This window comes from Pholcus phalangioides, unplaced genomic scaffold, assembly GCF_987345545.1.
Source record: "Pholcus phalangioides strain wild (caught in Gottingen) unplaced genomic scaffold, Ppha-v1.0 ptg000024l_1, whole genome shotgun sequence".
NCBI lineage: Eukaryota > Metazoa > Arthropoda > Arachnida > Araneae > Pholcidae > Pholcus > Pholcus phalangioides.
The window spans coordinates 15,738,396-15,754,385 of NW_028301616.1; positions in this window are offsets into that span (position 1 = coordinate 15,738,396).

The window sequence follows — 15,990 nt, forward strand, 5'->3', positions numbered from 1 at the left end:
AAGGTGAGATCAAATCCTTACAAAAGTTTTTGAAGATGTTTCTATGGATCAATAAATTGGTCAGATTGGCATGTGTCCTAAGAGCTATATTCTCTCTTCTGAGAAAAATCTTGCTAAGACGCCATAGATGTTGTAGATTGTTCCATATTCTACTGCTAAAATTTCAAATAGATGGCCTATGATAATATTTTTTGCATTGCTCACCATTGCTGCAATCAATGCGAGGGTACTCTTGTTATCAACGAAAGAACTGCCAAAAGAATTCAAGATGGCTCTCTTTCATCTAGAAAGAGCATACCCCTTCAACTAATCAGATCCAAAACAGTAAAAAGAGTCTGTGCTCCAACTAAAAGCTAAAGACTTTATACAAATGTTGTTTTTTATGTGCACAAGAAAACAAAAATGAGCTACTCCAAGTACAGCGAGAATATTTGTCGAGAATACACTATCAGTCTTTGCACAGAGAGTGAATAATGTAAGTTTTCATATCAAATAAACATTGGTATTTACTCATAATTTCTTCCATTTTAATTAAATGCAGTTTTCAAGATATATATCTACTAAAATATTAAATACAAAACGCGCTTCAGAAGAAATTAACTAGTGGGGTGCAGAGCATCCCCTTTCGCGCTCTCGTGTTTCTGCTTGTAGCACGTATGCTCCCGGGTTAAGGACTCTGATTTCTGCAACCGTACACGTAGTTTAGTACGAGTACAAAAACAGGAGGGGGAAAAATGACCAGCAATCGAGATACATAGTTTTTAGGATCTCTAGACCTGATTTTCCTATGTGTTGAAGGGATAGAAACTGAAGAGGGGTAAACACAGGGACTCTCGTCAAAATTTTCAGTTACTACGAACCTGTTATGAAACTGACATTGAACATTGAAGGACCGGACACACCCCGCTTCCCATCTCAGAGAGATATCGAAGCTTTCCTAGGGGATGGGTGTATCCGGAAATTTATTAATTTATGTGAAAATAACAATGATATACATATATACAATAAATAATCTGGAATAAATAATCGTACAAATTGTGATCATATAGCATCATCCACAGATAATCAGTCCGTAATCGTAATAGTCCTTATATATATAATCAAAGAATAATTTTTGTCTTGTATGTGATAGAACCTGGAAGTGAGTTTATCCAATCTAGAATATACCAATCTCAGCAATCAAGCTGTAATAAGATATAAATCGAGTTATGAAACTGACAGCAGCACCACAACTAGAAACAAAAATTTAGTCACCCAGGCCAGTATCCATCAGCTGAAATTGGTTTTCTGCAGTTACCAGCTACTAAGGTGCAAATGCAAACCAATCTCCCCATTAAAAGGTCTTCCCCACAGAGAGCAACAGGCCTACAACATATACAATTATTCAATCATTACACTTCACTCATAGTTAGAAAAATTGATGGCAGAGGGCAGCACCCACACATAACAAGCATTACACAGAAACAAACTTTGCATCAGGTTCACTATACGTGCATGCACATTCCAATCGGTAGAAATTCTGCAGAGGAAAATGGACTAGGTACATGTGTGATTCAGTAGTAGCAGGCCAGTATAAAATTTGTTGTCCCCCCTCCATGGTATTTTCAATGGAAATTAAACTTGGCACCCTTCCTGGTCCAAGGCACCATATCTTCCCCCCCCCCCACCTCTTCTAATTGCAGCTCTGACTGGAGCATTGTGTTCACCCCCTCCTACATATACCTCTGCTTAGTGGAAAATGAATAAGAAATTAATTGCAAGCTGATTTTGCGTTTTCGAGATAAATCATGGTCCTAAGATGTGTATGTTTTCTTTAAATTTCAGAAAAATCTTAGAAGGATGATTCAAGAGAAAAATTCTGTTGATTCAGTGGTTATCGTCTCAGAAAAAAATGTCACAGATCTTCTGTCTACTGTGCTATATCAATGTGGGAGTATGCATTTTTCTAACTTGATCAGAATTTCACTATCCATGTGTGATGAAACTGCACAATACCTTGCGAGTAAAACATGTGAGGAAATAGTTTCTTTCACTAGACGTTATCCTTTATTGTTTCGCACTGATGATGACTATATATCTGCCGAAAATGGAAGTGAGGTCATTTCCTTGGATCTTGACAGCACCAATGAGAAAGCAGCTGTTACAGCGTGCGCATTTCTTCACGGTATTGGCCCACTCCCAAGTTCATCTATCGGAAATTGTCTTATAAACTGTTGCTCTGGTACATTTTTCTTTTTAAAAAACTTACAGCCAAAGAAACTTCTCAAGTTCTTTCAGGGCAATCCACATTTTAAAACATCAAAAAAAGGGGTGGTTCAGGCATCGTTCATGCTTAAATTCACACAGTGGAGAAAGAAATCACAGGGGAAGGGGCTAAAGAAAATAGGCAAATTACTGAAAAATAATCTAATAAAAAAGATGGAAGAATCCAAATGTAGATCATTGCATATTACATCTTTATTGGAGAACTTGGTGGAAGTTGAACCATCTGCTTTCGAACATTTAGTGGGTCTGAAAAACCGAGAAATTTTTTGGTATTTTAAAAGCAACCCGAATTTATTTCATACCAGCAATACTGGTTTTGTGATGCCTTTTGATAGAGCTCAACAAATGGTGATAAATTTTTTTTCATCGTTACTTGAAAAAAGAAATGATGGAATTCATTATCTAGACTTAGTGAAAGCATTAAAAAGCTCTTCGCTTGAAGTTGAAAACTTTTTTAATTCTTACATTGCGTCAGATGTAACGAACTTTTTCTTGTTCAGGCCAGAATTTTTTTTGTTAGATTGTAGTCTGTTGGTTTTTGATAGCAGGGGTAAAATGAAAAGTTCAAAATTTTATTTACCCTCAGTAAAATCTTCAGATTTCAAAGAAATTCGACTCTGTGATCTTTCTGAAGAAAAAGTAGTTGAAGTTCTTCTTCATCAGTTAGGTTTTAAAAAAATGCTTTACACTGAACTCGTGCAAAAATCACTGAAAGCTTTCCCCCATCTATTGAGGTTTTTTGAGAGCTGCACAAAATCAAATGAACATATGTTTTTTATAAAGCATAAGAATTTCTTTCATATGGCTAAAAAATATGTTGTCCCTGTCGCAAGAAAAATCAGTGACACGGGACCTTCTGAAATGCATGGGAGATCTGTAGAAAACTCTTTACTATTGCAAGAGAGGAGAGTAAGCTCTCTGCTAGATGCCATTACAGAAGATTCTAAACACGATTGCGATGATCTCTTCAGCTCAATTCAATATCCCGTCTCTTCCAAGGCATTTATGAGCATTGTGGAAGAAAATTTTTTACAAAATATTCTAATCAAAAAATGTGTGGAAGTTTTGAAAACAAAAAAATTATGTGTTATAAAAAAATTGCATAGCTCACTTGTAAAAAGTGGTGGGTACTATGCGGTAATGATGAAAGAAGTATCCAAAAAAAATCTACTTAGCATTCTGGAAGCTAGAGCAGAGTACTTCAAGATAATGCCTGATAATGTTGTTTGTTTGATTGCCAAGTCATTTACGAAACCAGTGATAACTAGCAGCATTGATAGAATTAGTGAGCCAAAGCATGTAGCTTCATCATTATGCCATAGTTCCAATCATATTCCTGTACAGCCGCAGCTTTCTGATACCTCTGGCGGAAGCAGTTCTAATCATACTCCTACAAAACTACAGCTTTCTGATAATTCGACTACCCTGGACAACCTTCATGCATCCAAATTTAATTTTGTACTAGAAGAACAATCTAAAATTGCGGTAAAGGACTGTGAAAATGTCAATTGCTCACAAATTAATAATTCTGACTCAGTTTTGAATGAAAGCCAACCTCACAGAGATACAAATGTAATTAGCTCCAGTGATAGCGGTAGTATCTCAGAAGATAAAACATGCTTTTCAGATCACAGGGAAACCAGATTACCAAAGTGCCAAACAAATTTCTTTTCTAATAGCTTTGATAACGCATTCAGAGAACATTCAACAAATTCATTTGGAAGTCCCTCCAAAAGCTCTCCTAAAACAGAAAAACCTGTACATTCTCATTCTGAATTGGATCAAAAATGTGTTGAATTTTTTCGAAGGGTTCTTCGTAATTTGGGTTTCGCTGTCTCTGTCGATGATTTGCATATGTTTCTACTGGCAGCTCCAGACGAAATTAGATATTACCTGAGTGCACGATATGCAACAGATGATATTAGTTCTTTTTTTGAGGAGCATGTCGATTGCTTCAGTGTAAAGACATTTAAGATGGTGTCTCTAAAATAGAAAATGTATTTATACAGTAAAATCTCCCAACGGCCACTAATGGGACTGTGGAAATGTGGCCATTATTGGGAGTGCTAGTTTTATTCCTGGAAAAGAAAAATAACTAAAATTTGCGATCCACATACATAGCATATGAAACAACAATTCATTCTGTAATTGATTACAATAGTTGTATAATTAATTATATTAAAATATATGATTATATTTTTATAATATTATAACAATTGATTAATCGATCTACAGCACTATTATGGCATCCTGAAATTCAGGCCTGCAGTGCTCAGAACACAACAAAGGAGAAAATCTGAGATGGACCAAGACGTTGTGCCAGCAATTGTTCACACTAGTCCTTCTTTCCAGGGTGTTCTTGAGTCCAATCCGATAACTGAAGATACAGGTGCTAACATACTTTCATGTTAAAAGAAAAAAAGATTGGCGCATCCCTCTCAAAAAACAAACTAATACTCTGGACATTTCTATTCCTATTTGGGAGTACCATTTTTTTTTTTTAGACAGAACCATCCCTTGGAGTAGAGAGTGCCGAATAAACAAAGGGTTTTTAGCAATAGGATAACTTGCATATCCCTCTAGTCATTAGAGTGCTGACAACAGGTCTCTTCTGCTGTCTTCAATATCATCTCTTCAAATTTCTTCCCTCTCCACTGCCTTCAATATACCCATCTAGCATTTGTACCCAAGAGAAGAAAGTACACATAATCTTTTTCTCCCCATATAGTTTGGGGAGTGAGAAAAACTCTCGTAAAAATCAGCTTGAAATTTATTTTTCCCATTGCAATATATATATACACTTTTTTCCCAACTCCATGTCCAAAGTGGCTGTTATTCTGAGGTTTCTTGTAACGTTAAGTCTATGGGATGCATTCGTTTCCAACAAAATGTGGCCATTATTCTGAGATTACTGTTATTCATAGGTGGCCGTTAGAGTTTTTACTGTATTATGTAAACATTTTTTATTTGAATTTTATATTCTCTTCAATAGAAGTGGATTTTATTACGACCAAATTATATTTACATGAACTGTAACACCACAACAACATATATTATTTATTTGATTTATGTGAACAACACTATATATTATTTATTTGATTGGATTTTTTACTATGATTTATTTTACCTTTAACCGGTATTTATTTTTACCTGTAACTGTGTAGATAATTAGAAATCTCTACGCAGCAAAAAAAAACATTCATTTTTTTACATTCAGTCTCGTGTGGGTTTTCCTTCTGCATTTAATAGAAAAATAGTTTGAGAATTATTTAGTGAAGATTCATTTAATTATATCATAATTTCCTGTGAATAAGCTGCATGCAGAAAAATTACTCGTGGGGAAAAAACTAGTTTTTTCAAGAACTAAGAAGTGAACATAAAAGTAAAACTCGAAAGTTTTTTGGCCTTGGAAGAGACAGGGCAACAACTTTACCTTCACAATTGGGTTTTTTAGGACAGGGTGCCCGCATAAAGATTCAGATTTTTTATTTTTTTGACGCATTGTATTTTTACTCTATTTTTCAACATATTGCGAGCATTTTTAAAATTTTACCACGCCTCTATAATGAACGGTTGATGAGAAGGAGGGTGCATTAAGACTTACTAGACATCCTATATATATAGTATTTCGTGTCCAGAAAATTCACCGCTAGGGAAATTCACTGACTGACAATTCACTGCCATGCAATTCACCACTAGGAAAATTCACTGACAACAGTTTTAGTGCGAGTCAGTTAGCGTTTGAGTTACTGAGTGACCCAGTAAGTGACTGAATGACCGAGTTCAGCATAAAAAAAATCCATTGGTTACTGATGATCAGCGATGTTTTTTATAATATCAAAGTGATAACAGGAGATGATTTTAAGCATTTCTAGGGGGTTGATTTATCGCATATCCACTTACTTTATTATCTTTTAATTCTGTTATTATCCCTTTTAACATTTCATTAGAAGTTTCTGAGTAAAACAGAGTTAATGGAATTTTCTTGAATATACTATCTTGTATTGGGCAACAGCAATTTGTAATTTATACAAATACAAGGCCACAACAGGCCAAATGCCCAGTGAGGTGGCTGAGAAAAAGATGCCCACAATAAATATGGATGTCATATATTTCAGAAATACAGCAACCCAAATCCGTATCATCTGAATTTCTTCTCATAAAGTCATTATTTAAACCTTTCCTTTAGGATATGGCACTTACTCACTCAATAGATCACTCACTCGCTAGAATGCTCACTCACTCACGGACTGACTTACTCGCTTATTGAATCAGTAACCCACTCGCTTATTGAATCAGTAACCCACTCGCTCACTGACTCACTTACTCACTGGGTCACTCACTCAATCGCTCATTCCCTCGCTAACTGACTCACATAGAACTGTCATCTGTGAATTCTCCGGCGGTGAATTGCATGCCGTTGAATTGTTGGTCGGTGAATTTTCCTAGCGGTGAATTGTTGTCGGTGAATTTTCCGTAAACCATAGTATTTTTGGGAAGAATTAAGCATTCAAAATGGCATCATATTATTACAGATCACATGGAAATGATGCAATGACCTATATGCTAAAAATTACACATTTCCATTAATTAATGAAGTGATTCCACAATTGAGGAAAAATGATTGTGGTATTAATTCTAAGATTAAAGCAAAAAATATAAATGAAAATTAGAGACAAATAGGAATTAATTAAGTTTTTAATTTACGAAGGGGCCCAACGAGAGCCTGGAGGTACTCTCAAGAGAGGACACCCAAGACCACTCTCTCCCTCTTGTGGGTGGGGCTCGAAGAGAGCCGAAAATGGGGGGTGGGGCTTTGGGTGCAGAGCACCCCCCCCCCCCCTCCCGCTCTATGGGCCATGATTGAGAATTTCAGAATTAGTGAAAGCCATTTCTGTTGGTCTGTTTTTGAATTTAAAATAGATAGATGGGTCATGAAGTTGATCGTGCTGTTGATTTTGCATTTTAAGCTGGAAAAGAACCCCCCCCCGTCCTGATGTAAGAGGTTTAAAATACCATCCTGTCGTCGCCTGGCAGTCGAGTGGTTAGGGAACTAGCTTCTCACTGTTCAGGTCTGGGTTTGAATCCCAGTTCGAAGTTCGAGCACGGATGTCTACTAACCTAATACTAACAAATTCCCTGGATGGATCATGCTGATCCCTTGGGAATACGTGAAGATCACGTTATTATTATAAAAAAAAATCGTGTCTTAATCCAAATCGTCAATAGACAGCAGTTGAAGGATACGTCTAATGAATTTTAGCATTTCAAATGATTATTTTTCTATTTTAAGATGTTTTTACAAAATTTATATCGAAAAAGACGAGAAAATAATTTTTATAACTGTGAGTTGGGTGATATAAAACTATTTTTCAGTGTGTGTGTTTTACAAATGTGTTTTTTAATATTTGTATTAGGTGTCCCAGAAATTGTGCAGGGTTAAAATTACACCATCTCCCTATTCTCATCCCTGGTTGCATAAATAACTCCACTATGGGCTACAAAGTGTGCAATACATATATTTTGGCCAGTCAAGATGCACTGATACTTGAGGTGGGAGTGTGTCACAATTGTTGAAACACATTATAAGTGTGATAAAAGTTTCGTCAAGACTGTGCGAGCTGCTTTGTTTTTTTTGTATAGGGAAAAATTGCAGTTCTGTGATCAAAAATCTACTACATGATGCTTCTCAGTATGTCATGACAGAATATACCACTTTAATAGGGAAATGAATCTCTGCAAAAACTTTACCATAGCCTAATTATAATGAATTTTAACGACCCTGACACACATAACTTCGGTTTTGTGTACTTTCTTTCAAACCAAACACAATGCAGATCCAACACCATAGACAATTTACTACCTAACCGTGCTGGTAGTCTGCATGTGTACTTATCAGTCTTGAGGGCATTATATAAGTTCTGTATATGAATTTTCAGTGCTGTGATCTATTTTTTGAAGTAAACAAATATAGATTTTATATATGATTGATACAAATGCAGTCATGGAGAGGAAAATAGTTTATTCACAAAACCAAAATATTACATTAATTAGACATACTCCTCGTTCAAGTCTATGCACTTCTGCTATTTGGCTGGGAGTTTCCTAATGGCCGTGGTGAACCATTCCATAGGTGTGTTGGTGCACGATCTATGGACAACAGCATGCAATTCCCTGTCACATTGCAGTCATTGACCTCAAATGCACTTCCTTCATTTTGACTAACAAGGCATAGTCCGAGGGATCAAATGTTAGTCCGCTCATGTGCCTGTTCACCATTATAAAACTTGACACATGTCCATATTTGCTGCTGTACGTGATGTTGAAGGTCCTCTTGTGTGTGGTGTGTGCTCACATCTTTGGGGCTGTGCTCTCCTGTCCACTGTTGAACTTGGCCAACCAGCAGAACACAGTTCACCTTGAGGGTGCTGTGTCTTCACAAATCGACGATGGATATCACCTCTTGAAATCTCCGTCTGTCCACAAAAGCAATACTGCCCATCGCTAGTCATGATAATCACCTTCCATCTTTGTTGTCTATGTTTGCAATGACAGCGATGGGAAGAATAACCACTCTCTTTAATCGTTTTACAGCTGGTAGTACCATCTGTGCATTCTGCATCGCCCATGATCTCTGGTGCATATTTTTCTGAGTTTGTTTACGGTGTGAGCGTGTCAATCATTTCTGCATGATCCAAGTATGAATGAAATGTAATGATTGGATATTTGTACCGTTATATATTGATAGGTCTCGCTCTCTGTCACAAGACTTTTTACAGGTTTTGTGTGAACTGCTGCATTCCATTTAACTGTAATTTGTATGATGTACGCATTGCTTCCTACTTATCTTTACTATAACAATTTATTGGAACCAGAGAAAATGGTGCAAGATTGAAATCTTGCATTGTTTCTGGGATACCTATATGTTAAAATGTGTTATGTAGTACATAATATTGTATGTTGCTTATTGACATTAGCTTCAATTTGCCAAATGAAATCAACTTATTTTCGATTGTTGAATGAAATAAATTTATACACTTGTTAATTATTTTGTTTATATTTTCTCTGTATTTTTCATTTTCCATCAGACACAACTAAGTTAATCTCTCAAATTGACCTTTAAAGTTGGCAGTATTGCTCTTAAAAGCAACATGGGTTTTCTTGTATTTTTCACGTAAATGAATTCAGCTCATTTTGCATTGATGCTTCCAAACTCCTAAATATTCTATTTTTACTTCTGAGCTGTCCATGAAATTTCCTACATTTGCCCGTAAAAATGGCTTGAAGGTCTCCTATTTCTTGACAAGCCAAGCAAGAACGATTTTTGACACTTGAATTCTGGAGGGAAATACCATGTGCGGAAGAGACATATTGCTGTGCATTCTTTAATAATTATGGTTAAGTAAGTTGGTAAACAACCCCAAAGCAGAATGTGCCAAAATGTGCAACATACGTCGCAGAACAACTAGTGCTGTTGCAAAACAATCTGGAAGAATTTTAAGAATATCGTAGAAAAACGCTATTATGTATATGCAAATTTTTACCGCAGAACATTTTCAGTCAGCTGAGAGCTCATTGCAGAACATTGCAAAACATTCTGCTTTGGGGGTAAACAATAAATGGCATTATTGAACTATTAAAATCTATGCGTGTAAATACATTCAAACCAGCACGACTTACAGCAACTCCAGTCTATCGCTGTGAGCAATTTACTATTGCCTATGTTGTGCCGGAAGTATGTAGTGCCATATTTTTGAATTTTCAATGCTGCCATTCATGGCCCCAGAACGATTCTCATCTTTTGCTTTTTCACGGTATAAATTTGCTGCAGAGGGGTCTTGCCAAAGGTCCCAGCCTAGGGGCCATGCTGCCATCTTTGAATGGAGTGTAATGATTGAATATGTGTACCATTGTAGTCCTGTTGGTCTGTGGCGAAACTTTTTTAAATGTAGAGATCGATTCACATTCACACGAAGTTGGGAGAACCACGGAAAACCAATTTTAGCCAACCACCACTGAGGTGCCAGTGGGGTTCGAACCCGGGACCTCATGATGCAAGTCTGTCACTATGATCACTCGACCACCACAGCAGCTCATAGAAATACAGTGTGTTCCCTGAAGTATAACATTCCTTTACATTTTTGAAATATTGGCAATATTTTATTTTGTCATGTAATAAAATTCAGGATACCTCATTTGCTTAATGTTACATTAAGCAAATGAGGTAATTTAACACTCAAAATTTTTCTCCTCTCGATGTTCCAGTGGGTCCGATATTCACAAGATCCTTTGAGTCACATACAGATGGGGATCCAGGGCAATATGTTGAGAGGGCCGCCTAACTAGAACAGTGGTTCTCAAACTTTTTTGTTTGCTTAGACATGACGCACTTGATTGTTATAAGACAGTTATGAGTAACCAGAACAAAAATACAAATATATCTCAAGTATCGATGTATGTCTATTGCTTTGCCAGTGAAAAAATATGTGACTTTTGACACTGTAGAACTTAAAAACATACACACGTCTTGCTGCTGTGGTGGTTAAGTGGTCATAATAATGGACTTGCATCCTGAGGGCCAGGATTTGAACCTTGCTGGCGCGCCACAGTGGTGACAGACTGAAGTTGGTTTTCTGTGTTTCCCAATTTCAAGGCACAAATATGGACCATTAACTCGATTAAAAAGTCTTGCCACAGAGGTCAAAAGGCCTGCAACAGTACAAATATTCAATCATTACACTTCACTCACACTTCTTCCAATTTGAAATGTAGATGGCATTCGAACTGGAGGAAGACTATAGATAAGATATTTTCCCTAACAAGGCGGAGGCAACCACCGATGGATAGCACCTTCATTTCCAACCCAACTCGTTAACGGCAGTAAATTGCAGTATAGCGATATGACCAGAGTTTGTGTGTGAAGTACAAGCACCAAAAAATCCCCCACAACACTAGACACCCTCAGACTATTAGGTACACACATTTTCTTTCAGACTCTGCACTACGAAGCTGGACTGGAAGACATCTCAGCAACAGGATAAGCTCGGTGGCAGAGTCCTGCCATTCATTCATTCATTACCTGTGTGGCTGCTATGTTTAAGATTGTGAAATGGGGACGGGGGGACATTCCAAACAATGTGTTGGTGCTCTTACAATGTATGTAAAACAAATATGTCTCTTTACAGTGAGGTGAACAGAGGCCGATTAAGATCATTTGAGGTCCCAGGTGCAGAAGAAAATATTTGGCCGCTAAAATTAGAAATATAAAGATAGAAAGTATAAAGTGTGTTGAGGTTTATCTGGTTCTTCAGAAGTTGGGCCCAGGGTGCCCACTGTTAAATCTGCCTCTGCGGGATGGTGGAATCATAAATAGCCAATTCTTGTCAAAAAGAAGTTGTTAAACGTGAGGAAAAACTACCATTATACTACCTTCCTGACATTGCAGGAAATGAGCTAATCACTGTAAATTAATTGCCCCTGGTATGACACAGGGGCCTTAAGAGAAGAGGGGGCCTAGAAAAATAAAAAGTAGTTGAATTTGCCACAGGTAGGGGCTCTCAGGAAAACACTTGGTCCATGATGCCCCCCCCCCCATTTCTTTGCCTATGTCAGAAAGGCAATAATGGAAAAGCATAATAAATAAAGACGAAAAAAGGCATAATAAATTAATTGAAGGCATAAAGTAAGAATTGAAAGAAAACTGAAAGCCTGTCATGAGGGGTCAAGAAAGATTCTAAATAATTTTGATGCCTAGTGTGACTCACACGAAGGCCTTTATGAGGCATGACAATCTTCAGCATGCAAGATTCCAACCTGTCCCCCAACTATAGAATTCAAGGTGTTCAGTTAGTACCCCAGTGCTGTCTTAGGGGTCATTCAAGTATTACGTCAGCATCGAGGTGAGGGGGGTGGTTCGGATTTTCTGACTTTTGATGAGAAGGGGGGAGGGGGTTTGAAGGTTGCTTACGTCATCAGCCACCCTTTTTGAAGATATGAAATATTCTAAGCTGCTGACGAAATTTTTGACGGGGGGGGGTGCAAAAATGGCTAAAAATCTGCTTACGTTATACTTAAATGGCCCCCTTAACGTATAGGCCTACCCGGGCACCTCAAGAGAAGACAGGCCCTAAAAAACGAGTAGTTGAATTTTTTGAGAATTTGCTAGGTAGGGCCTCAGAAAAATAACTTGGCCTGGGGCCCCATTATGGTCTTAAGACAGCCCTGGTCACCCCTTGAATATACGCTGTTGGTTAAACTAATGCTGTGATGAAATATGCTGTTGAGGTCACTAAATTACGTTACCCCACACTGATTTTTTTTTTTCGTCCAGTTCTTGAATATCAATTTAAAATCTGAATCTCTAGTGCCATCTATCATCAGATTGTAAAACATAGAAGAAACTAAACCGATAATGGAACGGCTGCTGGCATGCCCCCCCCCCCCCCCCCCCACGACCTGAAGCAGGGTCTCATGGTCACACTTTTCAGAGGCCCTTTTATAGTCAATTTATAGCGTGAAAAAGTAAATAAGTAAATAATGATGAGAATTGTCCATTAAGCTTATATTACTGGAGGGAGCATCCAACCGCCATGACTGCAGCGACATCAAATGCAAGGAAATCATGTGACTCGGTCAAAACAAAGTTCCTTCCTGGCATTTTGCCCATAGAAATGTACAATTCTCTCTCTAAATATTGGGTTTTAAAGATTAAATCATTTCTTCCATTAATACTGGAATAATTTCTTTCGTTAATGCTGAAATTATTTCTTTTATTAATGATGGAATTATTTCTTTCATTGATTCTGAAATTGTATCTCATTAATTCTGGAATTATCTCTTTCATTAATTTTGGAATTGACACTTTTTCATCAATCTATCAAAATTATCTTTCATTAATGCTGGAATTATTGCTTTCATTAATTTTGGAATTATCCTTTCATTAATTTTGGAATTATCCTTTCATTAATTTTGGAATTATTGCTTTCATTAATTTTGGAATTATTGCTTTCATTAATTTTGGAATTATTGCTTTCATTAATTTTGGAATTATCCTTTCATCATTCTGGAATTATCTTTCATTAATGCTGAAATTATCACTTTCATTAATTTTGGAATTATCTCTTTCCTTTTCATTCTGGCATTATCTCTCTCATTTATTCTAGACTTTTCTTTCATTAATGCTGAAATTATCCCTTTCATTAATGCTGAAATTATCCCTTTCATTAATTCTAGAATTATCTCATCAATGCTGAAATTATTTTTTCATTTGTTTTAAATTCCTGTAGGTACCATAAAATAACGGGGGATTGATTGCGTGTTATCACCGAATCACGATCTTCCGACGAAAGACTCCGTTTTTAGCTAGTATCTTTCTTGAAAACCAGGTGGCAGAATATTCGGGAAATATTTTTCATACTACGAAATTATATATATGAGGGCCAACTATAAGTACAACTTCCGAGAGAAATTACAGTGAGTCAAGGGACTTCCAGCTGGCACTTTTTAGGCAGACTGTTACATCGATGGTGGCCTGTATCAGCAATATCGTCAGGAACATTCACGGAGATCAGGGATATGATTCAGGAACATTGGCGTCTGGCTGCAAATTCAACAACAGTCCGCCATTTTTGTTGATGTATGGAAATATGAACGGCTTTGACCCACAGAAAAAAAAATTTGCTGCCATCTATGGTTAAGAAATAGTAGTACTGGTTGATAGTTTTTAACTTTACTTTCTAAATAATAGATAGCAGCACAAGTCCTATATTTTCTGTTTATGATTTATTATCGAAGTTCTCAATTCATAGACAGATGGCAGCAAGAATTTCAGTATTTCGGCAAGTACTTCAAATCGCATTAGTAAAGAGCTGGCCATATTCTCTGTGATGGGGCATAGGCGGAGATAGACTTGGAAGTCTGGGGGGGCTGGTCAAACATATGGTTAGCTATTTTCTCAGTGCTTCTTCCTACCCCACTATCATCTGTGCATGTTGTCTTTTATTTGGCGGAACTTGCCAGCATACCGAACAAAACCTGCCGTTGCCTTGAAGGCATAACAATCACCATTTGAACCACTCCACTCGAAAATGTCATTGACAGACGATTGTCAGTGTGCTCGTTAAGACTAAACAAAATACCAATAAGAGAAAGAAAGAAAACTTCCCTAGGTTAATCTCCCAGATCTCTTTCGTATTTTTAGAAGAAAAAAATGTTTCGACTGAAACGCTATCTTTAAAACTATATTGGACTGATGATTCTCGGCGGAAACTAATTTCTGTTAGATTAGGCGCGGTAACTTCCCTAAATTACCATATAAGGATCTTTAGAGGTGTAACGAGTTCGATACCCAATTCGTTCTTGTCAGAAACATTCCTGACACGGGGAACAAAAGAACGATCACATGACCACAGAAACATATTTCCACTGGGGAAGTCCCACACCGAAGGGTTAGTGCACCAGCCTCTCGGTGAGTATAAAAAAGGATGCCATTCGGAATCGGCAATAAATTGTAGGTCTAATTAGTCCTCGTGTGCAGAAAATGACTGTGGTACGACAAATATACGAAATATAAATATACGATAAAACTATACATTTTATCTAGCTGAGAAAACATTGGGGAATTTTCGGAATCTCTTTACTGATGCGCCAAAGGGACGCTGAACCAATGTTTCGCATGGATGAAAATTTTCTCTTGGTTCACCCTGCCCAAAATATACAGCAGCGGCTTCCAACTTTTTTTTGTGACGTGAGCTCTTTTTAGTACATTATTTCCATGACGAAGCACCGCACACAAGCCTCTTTGTATTTATCAGATTCACTGATTTATTTTATTGCCGCGAGCTCCCGAGAAGTGCAGATGGAACCATAAGGGCTCCGCGGAGCACTGGTTGAGAACCACTGTTGTACAGTGTTTCTAAAAAATTATAAACAGGAAAAAATCAAAACAATTTTTTTACAAATACATTCTCAATGTTTTACATCCTTCAGAGAAGGGAGGAGCACCCCTCCCCCCCCGTACACCGGTGTGAGCACCCACGGGTTGAGAATACTTCCGACGCCCCTGTGGGGGGAGGCAAGGTCATTATGGCTGGGGGGGCACGATGATGATGTCAATTCATATACACACATATACATTAGATCTGCCCACTCCACTTTTGATGCTGGGGGGGGGGCAATGCCTCCCCCCCACGCGCCAGCGTATCTCCGCCCATTGGATGGGGGGGGGGGCATACGAGACTCTGGAATTTCAAATACGGCTAAACACGAGCAGCTGACAGTTGTCGCCAAAAATAATGCCGAAGGTGAACAAAACCACTAGTTACGACAAAAATCTTTGAAAAATCGCTGAATAAATGTTGGGAAGTAAGAGCTGACGGGTCTACACCATGGAGGTATTATCTAGGCCCCATAATACCTCCATAGTCTACACCCCGGCCATAGTTATCCAATTACAGCGTCAAAGCCGGGTTTTCCTAGGAATAGGTTTTTTTACGCAGCGTGAACCAAATTAGACCATTTCGCGCCGGCAGAAACGTGTTGCATAATTACGCTTCGCGTTTGTGTTTTCCTATCGTGGCGTGTCAGATCAGGGCGGCTATATTCAGTCCCGTCTTAACGCACGGGCCCACCCGGGCGCCTCAGGAGAAGAGGGGCCTCACAAAAATGAGATCCGGTTGAAATTTTCTAGAATTTACAAGGTAGGGCCTCGGAAAAAACCACTTGGCC